This window comes from Pleuronectes platessa, unplaced genomic scaffold, assembly GCF_947347685.1.
Source record: "Pleuronectes platessa unplaced genomic scaffold, fPlePla1.1 scaffold_38, whole genome shotgun sequence".
Classification (NCBI taxonomy): domain Eukaryota; kingdom Metazoa; phylum Chordata; class Actinopteri; order Pleuronectiformes; family Pleuronectidae; genus Pleuronectes; species Pleuronectes platessa.
The window spans coordinates 601,943-616,883 of record NW_026518977.1 but is presented as its reverse complement, the minus strand read 5'-3'; positions in this window follow the sequence as shown (position 1 = coordinate 616,883).

Below are 14,941 nucleotides of genomic sequence, written 5' to 3'. Positions count from 1 at the left end.
GTATTAAATAAATTGTATATTTCTGAAATCACAGCCTCTTCTGCTGATGTTTTAATGTTCCTGACAGGACGGTGATTCTTATAGGCTGCAGGGAGTCGGCGAAGTCTATTTAGGGACCCCGTAACTCTTCCCTTCTCCCCCTCTCTCTCTCCCCCCACTGCCGGTCCTGTGTGTGTGAGGAAGTGTTGCGTGGGCCGAGCAGGGATGGATTTATAAAAGAGTGCGTAGGATTCTTACTAAAAGTGTGCTTATGCCCAAAAGCAGGAAATGGCGTAAGCCAAAGCTAATTCCGATTTATAAAACCGTGCGCACGCAAAACCTGAACTCCAAATCCGCTCTCCACACGCTCAATTTCTACTATAAATGGTCAATGCATAGCACGTCACGAATATTAAATTATGAAGCTGACCAATGGTTTTCCACCGCGAGTCCTGACGGAGGCACGGCATCAAGCGATGTGAAGAGGAAGTAAAACTTTCAGACACTGACATCGAGGTGATTGTAAGTGAGATGGAGGTGAAGAGCGACTTATGGGACAGCTGTGATGTCATTAATAAAGGAAATACACTGATACTCTGCCGCTGCTGCTGTGGATAACACAATGTGTGAGAATAGAAATCGCTGAACCCTCGCTTCCTCCTCATCCTTCCATTCGCATGCACACATCGTCCAGAACCCCCCACCGGGGTCACGGTAGTATTTATCCATTTAGAGAATCGGACCGCTTCCCTCACATCAGTGGATCCTTGCCTCCACTCTGGGATCTTATTTGGAAAGTTTATTCATTTCTTGTAAGTGATCTCCTGTGCGCTCTGCCCGCTCTCTGTGCGCTCTGCGCCACTGCGCTCTCTGCGGTCTGCGCGCTCTGCTGAATTATGTTGAATTTCATGTAAAACAATAATAAACAGACAAATAAATTTACATGACAATTGTTTACAGTGCGGGAGTTACACTCCAACAGACCGCGTCACACTCGCGCTGTGGGTTTTACGCGGTGTCATTGCCGCCGGTCTACGGGGAGTATGACGGAAGTTGCATGTGCGCAGGACATCAGCTCCTGTGGAAACACACGAGCAAAGCGATGACGGAAGCGACGCTGATGGGATCGGTCCCAGAATTTCCTTGTGGTTAACTCTTTAGATTTGGAAGGGTCGAACATCAAAGCAGCAAACACAAAAACCTGAAGGGAATAACCTAAACTTAACTACTGAAATTAATGGAACCAAAAGACATGTTCCTATCCTGACTCCTCTTCCAGAAACAGGAGAAAAAATGGGTTCAACTCAAATGATACCCACCCCCCGAACCTGGCTGGGACATCCTCAACAGATCTTAAGACACGTTACAAGTGTAAGGGGTCAATTCTTAATACAGTTTTCGAGTTTTGGCAGTGTTATTTTTCCCGTTTTGCTGATATTTTAATTCATCCGACAGGACAGTGATTCCTATAGGCTGCGGGGATTTGGCGACGTCTATTAAGGGACATCGTAGCGCTCCCTCTCGCCCTCTCTCTCTCTCCACTGCCGGTCCTGTGTGTGTGAGTAAGTGCAGCGTGGCCGCAGCAGGTGCGGACACAAGTTGTTTGTTGCGGTGAGTTTGCTGAAAGTAACTTTAATGTCAACGGAGATCACTCAGAAAACGTTCCGCAAATATTAACCTTTATTCCGTCCCTAGAGCCAGCGTACAGCTGTGTGCGTGAGGGTGAGACTGTATCAGCGTCGGCATAAATGCGCGCTGTAATCTTCAGTCATAAGAGTAATACTTGTAAGTAATGCGCCGGAACAATTAACAGAGTCTTCACTATTGTGTGCGTGACATTAAGTTAAGTTGTCTTTTCCTGTTTTAGTAATTGCTCTCAAGACAATAAGGACGGCGTGGATCCCTGCTTTATTTTAAATGAATTAAAGGTATGACATAATGATGTGTTTTATGATTGTCAATGTTTTCAAACATTTTGATAAACTGGTTTAAATTGTGTGAACTAACTACAACAAGTTTGTTTTATAGGGCTGCCTTATTTGACCTTATTTAAATTTAGTTTCTTTCTGATTTATTGGTTTGATTATTGTGCTTTTTGTTTTATTTTATTTTGTTCTATGGGAATGTGCAATATGGTTGACTGGTACGTATTAAATAAATTGTATATTTCTGAAATCACAGCCTCTTCTGCTGATGTTTTAATGTTCCTGACAGGACGGTGATTCTTATAGGCTGCAGGGAGTCGGCGAAGTCTATTTAGAGACCCCCTAACTCTTCCCTTCTCCCCCTCTCTCTCTCCCCCCACTGCCGGTCCTGTGTGTGTGAGGAAGTGTTGCGTGGGCCGAGCAGGGATGGATTTATAAAAGAGTGCGTAGGATTCTTACTAAAAGTGTGCTTATGCCCAAAAGCAGGAAATGGCGTAAGCCAAAGCTAATTCCGATTTATAAAACCGTGCGCACGCAAAACCTGAACTCCAAATCCGCTCTCCACACGCTCAATTTCTACTATAAATGGTCAATGCATAGCACGTCACGAATATTAAATTATGAAGCTGACCAATGGTTTTCCACCGCGAGTCCTGACGGAGGCACGGCATCAAGCGATGTGAAGAGGAAGTAAAACTTTCAGACACTGACATCGAGGTGTTTGTTAGTGAGATGGAGGTGAAGAGCGACTTATGGGACAGCTGTGATGTCACTAATAAAGGAAATACACTGATACTCTGCCGCTGCTGCTGTGGATAACACTTGCCTCCACTCTGGGATCTTATTTGGAAAGTTTATTCATTTCTTGTAAGTGATCTCCTGTGCGCTCTGCCCCGCTCTCTGTGCGCTCTGCGCCACTGCGCTCTCTGCGGTCTGCGCGCTCTGCTGAATTATGTTGAATTTCATGTAAAACAATAATAAACAGACAAATAAATTTACATGACAATTGTTTACAGTGCGGGAGTTACACTCCAACAGACCGCGTCACACTCGCGCTGTGGGTTTTACGCGGTGTCATTGCCGCCGGTCTACGGGGAGTATGACGGAAGTTGCATGTGCGCAGGACATCAGCTCCTGTGGAAACACACGAGCAAAGCGATGACGGAAGCGACGCTGATGGGATCGGTCCCAGAATTTCCTTGTGGTTAACTCTTTAGATTTGGAAGGGTCGAACATCAAAGCAGCAAACACAAAAACCTGAAGGGAACAACCTAAACTTAACTACTGAAATTAATGGAACCAAAAGACATGTTCCTATCCTGACTCCTCTTCCAGAAACAGGAGAAAAAATGGGTTCAACTCAAATGATACCCACCCCCCGAACCTGGCTGGGACATCCTCAACAGATCTTAAGACACGTTACAAGTGTAAGGGGTCAATTCTTAATACAGTTTTCGAGTTTTGGCAGTGTTATTTTTCCCGTTTTGCTGATATTTTAATTCATCCGACAGGACAGTGATTCCTATAGGCTGCGGGGATTTGGCGACGTCTATTAAGGGACACCGTAGCGCTCCCTCTCGCCCTCTCTCTCTCTCCACTGCCGGTCCTGTGTGTGTGAGTAAGTGCAGCGTGGCCGCAGCAGGTGCGGACACAAATTGTTTGTTGCGGTGAGTTTGCTGAAAGTAACTTTAATGTCAACGGAGATCACTCAGAAAACGTTCCGCAAATATTAACCTTTATTCCGTCCCTAGAGCCAGCGTACAGCTGTGTGCGTGAGGGTGAGACTGTATCAGCGTCGGCATAAATGCGCGCTGTAATCTTCAGTCATAAGAGTAATACTTGTAAGTAATGCGCCGGAACAATTAACAGAGTCTTCACTATTGTGTGCGTGACATTAAGTTAAGTTGTCTTTTCCTGTTTTAGTAATTGCTCTCAAGACAATAAGGACGGCGTGGATCCCTGCTTTATTTTAAATGAATTAAAGGTATGACATAATGATGTGTTTTATGATTGTCAATGTTTTCAAACATTTTGATAAACTGGTTTAAATTGTGTGAACTAACTACAACAAGTTTGTTTTATAGGGCTGCCTTATTTGACCTTATTTAAATTTAGTTTCTTTCTGATTTATTGGTTTGATTATTGTGCTTTTTGTTTTATTTTATTTTGTTCTATGGGAATGTGCAATATGGTTGACTGGTACGTATTAAATAAATTGTATATTTCTGAAATCACAGCCTCTTCTGCTGATGTTTTAATGTTCCTGACAGGACGGTGATTCTTATAGGCTGCAGGGAGTCGGCGAAGTCTATTTAGGGACCCCGTAACTCTTCCCTTCTCCCCCTCTCTCTCTCCCCCCACTGCCGGTCCTGTGTGTGTGAGGAAGTGTTGCGTGGGCCGAGCAGGGATGGATTTATAAAAGAGTGCGTAGGATTCTTACTAAAAGTGTGCTTATGCCCAAAAGCAGGAAATGGCGTAAGCCAAAGCTAATTCCGATTTATAAAACCGTGCGCACGCAAAACCTGAACTCCAAATCCGCTCTCCACACGCTCAATTTCTACTATAAATGGTCAATGCATAGCACGTCACGAATATTAAATTATGAAGCTGACCAATGGTTTTCCACCGCGAGTCCTGACGGAGGCACGGCATCAAGCGATGTGAAGAGGAAGTAAAACTTTCAGACACTGACATCGAGGTGTTTGTTAGTGAGATGGAGGTGAAGAGCGACTTATGGGACAGCTGTGATGTCACTAATAAAGGAAATACACTGATACTCTGCCGCTGCTGCTGTGGATAACACAATGTGTGAGAATAGAAATCGCTGAACCCTCGCTTACTCCTCATCCTTCCATTCGCATGCACACATCGTCCAGAACCCCCCACCGGGGTCACGGTAGTATTTATCCATTTAGAGAATCGGACCGCTTCCCTCACATCAGTGGATCCTTGCCTCCACTCTGGGATCTTATTTGGAAAGTTTATTCATTTCTTGAAAGTGATCTCCTGTGCGCTCTGCCCGCTCTCTGTGCGCTCTGCGCCACTGCGCTCTCTGCGGTCTGCGCGCTCTGCTGAATTATGTTGAATTTCATTTAAAACAATAATAAACAGACAAATAAATTTACATGACAATTGTTTACAGTGCGGGAGTTACACTCCAACAGAACGCATCACACTCGCGCTGTGGGTTTTACGCGGTGTCATTGCCGCCGGTCTACGGGGAGTATGACGGAAGTTGCATGTGCGCAGGACATCAGCTCCTGTGGAAACACACGAGCAAAGCGATGACGGAAGCGACGCTGATGGGATCGGTCCCAGAATTTCCTTGTGGTTAACTCTTTAGATTTGGAAGGATCGAACATCAAAGCAGCAAACACAAAAACCTGAAGGGAAAAACCTAAACTTAACTACTGAAATTAATGGAACCAAAAGACATGTTCCTATCCTGACTCCTCTTCCAGAAACAGGAGAAAAAATGGGTTCAACTCAAATGATACCCACCCCCCGAACCTGGCTGGGACATCCTCAACAGATCTTAAGACACGTTACAAGTGTAAGGGGTCAATTCTTAATACAGTTTTCGAGTTTTGGCAGTGTTATTTTTCCCGTTTTGCTGATATTTTAATTCATCCGACAGGACAGTGATTCCTATAGGCTGCGGGGATTTGGCGACGTCTATTAAGGGACACCGTAGCGCTCCCTCTCGCCCTCGCCCTCTCTCCACTGCCGGTCCTGTGTGTGTGAGTAAGTGCAGCGTGGCCGCAGCAGGTGCGGACACAAATTGTTTGTTGCGGTGAGTTTGCTGAAAGTAACTTTAATGTCAACGGAGATCACTCAGAAAACGTTCCGCAAATATTAACCTTTATTCCGTCCCTAGAGCCAGCGTACAGCTGTGTGCGTGAGGGTGAGACTGTATCAGCGTCGGCATAAATGCGCGCTGTAATCTTCAGTCATAAGAGTAATACTTGTAAGTAATGCGCCGGAACAATTAACAGAGTCTTCACTATTGTGTGCGTGACATTAAGTTAAGTTGTCTTTTCCTGTTTTAGTAATTGCTCTCAAGACAATAAGGACGGCGTGGATCCCTGCTTTATTTTAAATGAATTAAAGGTATGACATAATGATGTGTTTTATGATTGTCAATGTTTTCAAACATTTTGATAAACTGGTTTAAATTGTGTGAACTAACTACAACAAGTTTGTTTTATAGGGCTGCCTTATTTGACCTTATTTAAATTTAGTTTCTTTCTGATTTATTGGTTTGATTATTGTGCTTTTTGTTTTATTTTATTTTGTTCTATGGGAATGTGCAATATGGTTGACTGGTACGTATTAAATAAATTGTATATTTCTGAAATCACAGCCTCTTCTGCTGATGTTTTAATGTTCCTGACAGGACGGTGATTCTTATAGGCTGCAGGGAGTCGGCGAAGTCTATTTAGGGACCCCGTAACTCTTCCCTTCTCCCCCTCTCTCTCTCCCCCCACTGCCGGTCCTGTGTGTGTGAGGAAGTGTTGCGTGGGCCGAGCAGGGATGGATTTATAAAAGAGTGCGTAGGATTCTTACTAAAAGTGTGCTTATGCCCAAAAGCAGGAAATGGCGTAAGCCAAAGCTAATTCCGATTTATAAAACCGTGCGCACGCAAAACCTGAACTCCAAATCCGCTCTCCACACGCTCAATTTCTACTATAAATGGTCAATGCATAGCACGTCACGAATATTAAATTATGAAGCTGACCAATGGTTTTCCACCGCGAGTCCTGACGGAGGCACGGCATCAAGCGATGTGAAGAGGAAGTAAAACTTTCAGACACTGACATCGAGGTGTTTGTTAGTGAGATGGAGGTGAAGAGCGACTTATGGGACAGCTGTGATGTCACTAATAAAGGAAATACACTGATACTCTGCCGCTGCTGCTGTGGATAACACAATGTGTGAGAATAGAAATCGCTGAACCCTCGCTTACTCCTCATCCTTCCATTCGCATGCACACATCGTCCAGAACCCCCCACCGGGGTCACGGTAGTATTTATCCATTTAGAGAATCGGACCGCTTCCCTCACATCAGTGGATCCTTGCCTCCACTCTGGGATCTTATTTGGAAAGTTTATTCATTTCTTGTAAGTGATCTCCTGTGCGCTCTGCCCGCTCTCTGTGCGCTCTGCGCCACTGCGCTCTCTGCGGTCTGCGCGCTCTGCTGAATTATGTTGAATTTCATGTAAAACAATAATAAACAGACAAATAAATTTACATGACAATTGTTTACAGTGCGGGAGTTACACTCCAACAGACCGCGTCACACTCGCGCTGTGGGTTTTACGCGGTGTCATTGCCGCCGGTCTACGGGGAGTATGACGGAAGTTGCATGTGCGCAGGACATCAGCTCCTGTGGAAACACACGAGCAAAGCGATGACGGAAGCGACGCTGATGGGATCGGTCCCAGAATTTCCTTGTGGTTAACTCTTTAGATTTGGAAGGGTCGAACATCAAAGCAGCAAACACAAAAACCTGAAGGGAACAACCTAAACTTAACTACTGAAATTAATGGAACCAAAAGACATGTTCCTATCCTGACTCCTCTTCCAGAAACAGGAGAAAAAATGGGTTCAACTCAAATGATACCCACCCCCCGAACCTGGCTGGGACATCCTCAACAGATCTTAAGACACGTTACAAGTGTAAGGGGTCAATTCTTAATACAGTTTTCGAGTTTTGGCAGTGTTATTTTTCCCGTTTTGCTGATATTTTAATTCATCCGACAGGACAGTGATTCCTATAGGCTGCGGGGATTTGGCGACGTCTATTAAGGGACATCGTAGCGCTCCCTCTCGCCCTCTCTCTCTCTCCACTGCCGGTCCTGTGTGTGTGAGTAAGTGCAGCGTGGCCGCAGCAGGTGCGGACACAAGTTGTTTGTTGCGGTGAGTTTGCTGAAAGTAACTTTAATGTCAACGGAGATCACTCAGAAAACGTTCCGCAAATATTAACCTTTATTCCGTCCCTAGAGCCAGCGTACAGCTGTGTGCGTGAGGGTGAGACTGTATCAGCGTCGGCATAAATGCGCGCTGTAATCTTCAGTCATAAGAGTAATACTTGTAAGTAATGCGCCGGAACAATTAACAGAGTCTTCACTATTGTGTGCGTGACATTAAGTTAAGTTGTCTTTTCCTGTTTTAGTAATTGCTCTCAAGACAATAAGGACGGCGTGGATCCCTGCTTTATTTTAAATGAATTAAAGGTATGACATAATGATGTGTTTTATGATTGTCAATGTTTTCAAACATTTTGATAAACTGGTTTAAATTGTGTGAACTAACTACAACAAGTTTGTTTTATAGGGCTGCCTTATTTGACCTTATTTAAATTTAGTTTCTTTCTGATTTATTGGTTTGATTATTGTGCTTTTTGTTTTATTTTATTTTGTTCTATGGGAATGTGCAATATGGTTGACTGGTACGTATTAAATAAATTGTATATTTCTGAAATCACAGCCTCTTCTGCTGATGTTTTAATGTTCCTGACAGGACGGTGATTCTTATAGGCTGCAGGGAGTCGGCGAAGTCTATTTAGGGACCCCCTAACTCTTCCCTTCTCCCCCTCTCTCTCTCCCCCCACTGCCGGTCCTGTGTGTGTGAGGAAGTGTTGCGTGGGCCGAGCAGGGATGGATTTATAAAAGAGTGCGTAGGATTCTTACTAAAAGTGTGCTTATGCCCAAAAGCAGGAAATGGCGTAAGCCAAAGCTAATTCCGATTTATAAAACCGTGCGCACGCAAAACCTGAACTCCAAATCCGCTCTCCACACGCTCAATTTCTACTATAAATGGTCAATGCATAGCACGTCACGAATATTAAATTATGAAGCTGACCAATGGTTTTCCACCGCGAGTCCTGACGGAGGCACGGCATCAAGCGATGTGAAGAGGAAGTAAAACTTTCAGACACTGACATCGAGGTGTTTGTTAGTGAGATGGAGGTGAAGAGCGACTTATGGGACAGCTGTGATGTCACTAATAAAGGAAATACACTGATACTCTGCCGCTGCTGCTGTGGATAACACAATGTGTGAGAATAGAAATCGCTGAACCCTCGCTTACTCCTCATCCTTCCATTCGCATGCACACATCGTCCAGAACCCCCCACCGGGGTCACGGTAGTATTTATCCATTTAGAGAATCGGACCGCTTCCCTCACATCAGTGGATCCTTGCCTCCACTCTGGGATCTTATTTGGAAAGTTTATTCATTTCTTGTAAGTGATCTCCTGTGCGCTCTGCCCGCTCTCTGTGCGCTCTGCGCCACTGCGCTCTCTGCGGTCTGCGCGCTCTGCTGAATTATGTTGAATTTCATTTAAAACAATAATAAACAGACAAATAAATTTACATGACAATTGTTTACAGTGCGGGAGTTACACTCCAACAGAACGCATCACACTCGCGCTGTGGGTTTTACGCGGTGTCATTGCCGCCGGTCTACGGGGAGTATGACGGAAGTTGCATGTGCGCAGGACATCAGCTCCTGTGGAAACACACGAGCAAAGCGATGACGGAAGCGACGCTGATGGGATCGGTCCCAGAATTTCCTTGTGGTTAACTCTTTAGATTTGGAAGGATCGAACATCAAAGCAGCAAACACAAAAACCTGAAGGGAACAACCTAAACTTAACTACTGAAATTAATGGAACCAAAAGACATGTTCCTATCCTGACTCCTCTTCCAGAAACAGGAGAAAAAATGGGTTCAACTCAAATGATACCCACCCCCCGAACCTGGCTGGGACATCCTCAACAGATCTTAAGACACGTTACAAGTGTAAGGGGTCAATTCTTAATACAGTTTTCGAGTTTTGGCAGTGTTATTTTTCCCGTTTTGCTGATATTTTAATTCATCCGACAGGACAGTGATTCCTATAGGCTGCGGGGATTTGGCGACGTCTATTAAGGGACACCGTAGCGTTCCCTCTCGCCCTCGCCCTCTCTCCACTGCCGGTCCTGTGTGTGTGAGTAAGTGCAGCGTGGCCGCAGCAGGTGCGGACACAAATTGTTTGTTGCGGTGAGTTTGCTGAAAGTAACTTTAATGTCAACGGAGATCACTCAGAAAACGTTCCGCAAATATTAACCTTTATTCCGTCCCTAGAGCCAGCGTACAGCTGTGTGCGTGAGGGTGAGACTGTATCAGCGTCGGCATAAATGCGCGCTGTAATCTTCAGTCATAAGAGTAATACTTGTAAGTAATGCGCCGGAACAATTAACAGAGTCTTCACTATTGTGTGCGTGACATTAAGTTAAGTTGTCTTTTCCTGTTTTAGTAATTGCTCTCAAGACAATAAGGACGGCGTGGATCCCTGCTTTATTTTAAATGAATTAAAGGTATGACATAATGATGTGTTTTATGATTGTCAATGTTTTCAAACATTTTGATAAACTGGTTTAAATTGTGTGAACTAACTACAACAAGTTTGTTTTATAGGGCTGCCTTATTTGACCTTATTTAAATTTAGTTTCTTTCTGATTTATTGGTTTGATTATTGTGCTTTTTGTTTTATTTTATTTTGTTCTATGGGAATGTGCAATATGGTTGACTGGTACGTATTAAATAAATTGTATATTTCTGAAATCACAGCCTCTTCTGCTGATGTTTTAATGTTCCTGACAGGACGGTGATTCTTATAGGCTGCAGGGAGTCGGCGAAGTCTATTTAGGGACCCCGTAACTCTTCCCTTCTCCCCCTCTCTCTCTCCCCCCACTGCCGGTCCTGTGTGTGTGAGGAAGTGTTGCGTGGGCCGAGCAGGGATGGATTTATAAAAGAGTGCGTAGGATTCTTACTAAAAGTGTGCTTATGCCCAAAAGCAGGAAATGGCGTAAGCCAAAGCTAATTCCGATTTATAAAACCGTGCGCACGCAAAACCTGAACTCCAAATCCGCTCTCCACACGCTCAATTTCTACTATAAATGGTCAATGCATAGCACGTCACGAATATTAAATTATGAAGCTGACCAATGGTTTTCCACCGCGAGTCCTGACGGAGGCACGGCATCAAGCGATGTGAAGAGGAAGTAAAACTTTCAGACACTGACATCGAGGTGATTGTAAGTGAGATGGAGGTGAAGAGCGACTTATGGGACAGCTGTGATGTCATTAATAAAGGAAATACACTGATACTCTGCCGCTGCTGCTGTGGATAACACAATGTGTGAGAATAGAAATCGCTGAACCCTCGCTTCCTCCTCATCCTTCCATTCGCATGCACACATCGTCCAGAACCCCCCACCGGGGTCACGGTAGTATTTATCCATTTAGAGAATCGGACCGCTTCCCTCACATCAGTGGATCCTTGCCTCCACTCTGGGATCTTATTTGGAAAGTTTATTCATTTCTTGTAAGTGATCTCCTGTGCGCTCTGCCCGCTCTCTGTGCGCTCTGCGCCACTGCGCTCTCTGCGGTCTGCGCGCTCTGCTGAATTATGTTGAATTTCATGTAAAACAATAATAAACAGACAAATAAATTTACATGACAATTGTTTACAGTGCGGGAGTTACACTCCAACAGACCGCGTCACACTCGCGCTGTGGGTTTTACGCGGTGTCATTGCCGCCGGTCTACGGGGAGTATGACGGAAGTTGCATGTGCGCAGGACATCAGCTCCTGTGGAAACACACGAGCAAAGCGATGACGGAAGCGACGCTGATGGGATCGGTCCCAGAATTTCCTTGTGGTTAACTCTTTAGATTTGGAAGGGTCGAACATCAAAGCAGCAAACACAAAAACCTGAAGGGAATAACCTAAACTTAACTACTGAAATTAATGGAACCAAAAGACATGTTCCTATCCTGACTCCTCTTCCAGAAACAGGAGAAAAAATGGGTTCAACTCAAATGATACCCACCCCCCGAACCTGGCTGGGACATCCTCAACAGATCTTAAGACACGTTACAAGTGTAAGGGGTCAATTCTTAATACAGTTTTCGAGTTTTGGCAGTGTTATTTTTCCCGTTTTGCTGATATTTTAATTCATCCGACAGGACAGTGATTCCTATAGGCTGCGGGGATTTGGCGACGTCTATTAAGGGACATCGTAGCGCTCCCTCTCGCCCTCTCTCTCTCTCCACTGCCGGTCCTGTGTGTGTGAGTAAGTGCAGCGTGGCCGCAGCAGGTGCGGACACAAGTTGTTTGTTGCGGTGAGTTTGCTGAAAGTAACTTTAATGTCAACGGAGATCACTCAGAAAACGTTCCGCAAATATTAACCTTTATTCCGTCCCTAGAGCCAGCGTACAGCTGTGTGCGTGAGGGTGAGACTGTATCAGCGTCGGCATAAATGCGCGCTGTAATCTTCAGTCATAAGAGTAATACTTGTAAGTAATGCGCCGGAACAATTAACAGAGTCTTCACTATTGTGTGCGTGACATTAAGTTAAGTTGTCTTTTCCTGTTTTAGTAATTGCTCTCAAGACAATAAGGACGGCGTGGATCCCTGCTTTATTTTAAATGAATTAAAGGTATGACATAATGATGTGTTTTATGATTGTCAATGTTTTCAAACATTTTGATAAACTGGTTTAAATTGTGTGAACTAACTACAACAAGTTTGTTTTATAGGGCTGCCTTATTTGACCTTATTTAAATTTAGTTTCTTTCTGATTTATTGGTTTGATTATTGTGCTTTTTGTTTTATTTTATTTTGTTCTATGGGAATGTGCAATATGGTTGACTGGTACGTATTAAATAAATTGTATATTTCTGAAATCACAGCCTCTTCTGCTGATGTTTTAATGTTCCTGACAGGACGGTGATTCTTATAGGCTGCAGGGAGTCGGCGAAGTCTATTTAGAGACCCCCTAACTCTTCCCTTCTCCCCCTCTCTCTCTCCCCCCACTGCCGGTCCTGTGTGTGTGAGGAAGTGTTGCGTGGGCCGAGCAGGGATGGATTTATAAAAGAGTGCGTAGGATTCTTACTAAAAGTGTGCTTATGCCCAAAAGCAGGAAATGGCGTAAGCCAAAGCTAATTCCGATTTATAAAACCGTGCGCACGCAAAACCTGAACTCCAAATCCGCTCTCCACACGCTCAATTTCTACTATAAATGGTCAATGCATAGCACGTCACGAATATTAAATTATGAAGCTGACCAATGGTTTTCCACCGCGAGTCCTGACGGAGGCACGGCATCAAGCGATGTGAAGAGGAAGTAAAACTTTCAGACACTGACATCGAGGTGTTTGTTAGTGAGATGGAGGTGAAGAGCGACTTATGGGACAGCTGTGATGTCACTAATAAAGGAAATACACTGATACTCTGCCGCTGCTGCTGTGGATAACACTTGCCTCCACTCTGGGATCTTATTTGGAAAGTTTATTCATTTCTTGTAAGTGATCTCCTGTGCGCTCTGCCCCGCTCTCTGTGCGCTCTGCGCCACTGCGCTCTCTGCGGTCTGCGCGCTCTGCTGAATTATGTTGAATTTCATGTAAAACAATAATAAACAGACAAATAAATTTACATGACAATTGTTTACAGTGCGGGAGTTACACTCCAACAGACCGCGTCACACTCGCGCTGTGGGTTTTACGCGGTGTCATTGCCGCCGGTCTACGGGGAGTATGACGGAAGTTGCATGTGCGCAGGACATCAGCTCCTGTGGAAACACACGAGCAAAGCGATGACGGAAGCGACGCTGATGGGATCGGTCCCAGAATTTCCTTGTGGTTAACTCTTTAGATTTGGAAGGGTCGAACATCAAAGCAGCAAACACAAAAACCTGAAGGGAACAACCTAAACTTAACTACTGAAATTAATGGAACCAAAAGACATGTTCCTATCCTGACTCCTCTTCCAGAAACAGGAGAAAAAATGGGTTCAACTCAAATGATACCCACCCCCCGAACCTGGCTGGGACATCCTCAACAGATCTTAAGACACGTTACAAGTGTAAGGGGTCAATTCTTAATACAGTTTTCGAGTTTTGGCAGTGTTATTTTTCCCGTTTTGCTGATATTTTAATTCATCCGACAGGACAGTGATTCCTATAGGCTGCGGGGATTTGGCGACGTCTATTAAGGGACACCGTAGCGCTCCCTCTCGCCCTCTCTCTCTCTCCACTGCCGGTCCTGTGTGTGTGAGTAAGTGCAGCGTGGCCGCAGCAGGTGCGGACACAAATTGTTTGTTGCGGTGAGTTTGCTGAAAGTAACTTTAATGTCAACGGAGATCACTCAGAAAACGTTCCGCAAATATTAACCTTTATTCCGTCCCTAGAGCCAGCGTACAGCTGTGTGCGTGAGGGTGAGACTGTATCAGCGTCGGCATAAATGCGCGCTGTAATCTTCAGTCATAAGAGTAATACTTGTAAGTAATGCGCCGGAACAATTAACAGAGTCTTCACTATTGTGTGCGTGACATTAAGTTAAGTTGTCTTTTCCTGTTTTAGTAATTGCTCTCAAGACAATAAGGACGGCGTGGATCCCTGCTTTATTTTAAATGAATTAAAGGTATGACATAATGATGTGTTTTATGATTGTCAATGTTTTCAAACATTTTGATAAACTGGTTTAAATTGTGTGAACTAACTACAACAAGTTTGTTTTATAGGGCTGCCTTATTTGACCTTATTTAAATTTAGTTTCTTTCTGATTTATTGGTTTGATTATTGTGCTTTTTGTTTTATTTTATTTTGTTCTATGGGAATGTGCAATATGGTTGACTGGTACGTATTAAATAAATTGTATATTTCTGAAATCACAGCCTCTTCTGCTGATGTTTTAATGTTCCTGACAGGACGGTGATTCTTATAGGCTGCAGGGAGTCGGCGAAGTCTATTTAGGGACCCCGTAACTCTTCCCTTCTCCCCCTCTCTCTCTCCCCCCACTGCCGGTCCTGTGTGTGTGAGGAAGTGTTGCGTGGGCCGAGCAGGGATGGATTTATAAAAGAGTGCGTAGGATTCTTACTAAAAGTGTGCTTATGCCCAAAAGCAGGAAATGGCGTAAGCCAAAGCTAATTCCGATTTATAAAACCGTGCGCACGCAAAACCTGAACTCCAAATCCGCTCTCCACACGCTC